Genomic DNA, 2,058 nt, shown 5'->3' on the forward strand with positions numbered 1-2,058 from the left:
CCCCCCCCCCCTTCCCACCTCAGGTCATTGGCCAGGAGAAGATGATGTGGAGCGACACAGGGAGCCGGGCTGCAAAGCAGCAGCAGGAGACATTGTCACTCCCGTCACTTGGGCAGGAGGAGAGCAGGGGCCAGAGTTGGTTGCTTGCATAAAGGAAAAGGAAGCAGGAGATCCTGCCAGCCAGGACTACCTGCTAGCCCCCTGCCCAGTGACCTGTCAGTGGCAAACCAAGGGCTGCAGCCTGTTTCAGTGGGGAAGACCAAACCTGTCTGGGGAGAGGGGTCGAGCATGTTTCGGTAAAGCTGTCACTTCTAAAGGCTGCATGGTGCCAGCCTGCAGGGGTTGTGCAAGCTGTGCTGAGCATGCCTGGGTGTGGGTGTCCTCGCTGCACCCAGGCTGCAAGCCTGCAGGTTAATGCAGGCTTTTCAGACAACCATGCAAAGCAGAAGTGCTTGGGTTTCACTGGGGATGGACACGTGAAGAAAGTGGCAGGATCAAGTACCCCCCTTTCCATGCTTTGCATCTTCCCATAATTTGCAGGAGGGGTTCAGCGTGATCTTTAGAAGTAAGAAAAGAAGTAGTTCGGTGTGTTCTTTAGAAGTAGGAGGCCCCATGCTGACATTTGAATCTTAAGTGGACAGATAGGAAGAGATGTGGTTCAGTGACGCCCGTCTACATCTGAAGTACCCCCTTCGGTGTTGGTGGGCAGGAGATGATGGCTGTCGAATTGTGTAACAGCTGATGATTTCATGCTCTGACCTTCAGAACAAATTCCCTGAGATTCAGTGTGGCTGTCACTTAGCAACAGGTGTGTAGGGAACTTTGCAGGGGGAGCACCTCCTCCTTCCTAAGGGTTTCCTAGGAATAAACCAGCCCAAGAGCAGGAGAATCTCATTAGGGAAGCAACACCTGGGTTCTGGTAACCATCCTGGAGACAGGCATAAACAAAAGGATTACTATTTCTCTGACTATCATGTTTCTGCTATTTTAAATGCCATTGTTCACAGATAGGTTGGACTGAGTGGTCCTTAAACCATACCAGATATTTGTTTGTTTAAAGAGTTAAAAAAACAGAAGTGTCTGCAGTTTAGAGCTAAATTTTAATTCCAAGTTTGTTTGTTGTGCTAGGGTGCAGTTACAGTGATGCAGTTAAGGCCACTTGAGTTCCTATAAGGTGTCTTTATTTAGATATAAATTATGTATGGTTCTGTTTTGCCAGTAAAGCCAAATGCAGATTGTACATTCTGGACGAAATGCAGCTGCCTGTTTACTGTAATGTAACTGAGAGCGTATCTGACCTAGGGACATAAGCAGTGGAAGATCTTGAAAGAGTTCCTCATTTTAGTTTTGGATTAGCAGAAGTGTGGGTTGTAACGATCAAAGTTAAAGGAAATCAAACCCAAAACATTCACATTGGGTTCCTTAAAATTATTGTAGTCCTGCAGGACAGATTCCTCTGGACATGGGACTTCTGTACCGAGGTCTCTCCGAGGTCTCTCTCTGCAGCACAGGTAGAAAACTGCCATTTCAGAATCAGAGTTTAGATTTAAATTTCTCTCTCAAAATTAGCAGTTGAGGCTGGTTTTTGTGCTACTGCCTAAAACCCCTTTTCGGAGTCAGAGGTTCATTGTCCTGTGCTTGGCTACTGTGCCACTTGGGAGAAGGAAAACTCATTCCCCTTCTTTTGCCCAGCTCACTATGGCAGATAATAGGTGTGAGAGTCCCTGGTTACACCATCTTTCCCACTCCCGCTTTGGAGAGAGTGAAGTCCAGAGTTCTTGCATTTCAACTGGGGAAGGAGTACAGTAAGAATCACATTTTGCCTGGCCTCTGCGCCAGGGAAGTTTTGTATCTTCTGTTTTATCATTTGTGCACCTGAACACAGCCAGACAGCATTGATGTTTATCTGAGGTTTCATTCTTCAGCTTGATTTCACCTTGGAAGCATCCACATTGCCTCTTTACTGCATTTTTTGCCTGCTTCCAAAATGTCAAGCATTTTGGAGCAATTTTTGAATCATTCTTTCATGGTAACATTTTTTTTTATTTTGTAGTCTCT

At 46.3% G+C, this 2,058-nt stretch overlaps 1 protein-coding gene across 4 annotated transcripts in view; it reads left to right on the top strand.

Annotated features, from left to right (window-relative positions):
* The window catches only part of LOC109289944 (core histone macro-H2A.1), a 71,292-nt gene that overhangs the window by 866 nt on the left and 68,368 nt on the right, over window positions 1-2,058 (top strand). The window lies entirely within an intron of this gene.

This window comes from Gavialis gangeticus, unplaced genomic scaffold (assembly GCF_001723915.1).
Source record: "Gavialis gangeticus isolate Ggan-Ray unplaced genomic scaffold, GavGan_comp1, whole genome shotgun sequence".
Classification (NCBI taxonomy): Eukaryota; Metazoa; Chordata; order Crocodylia; family Gavialidae; genus Gavialis; species Gavialis gangeticus.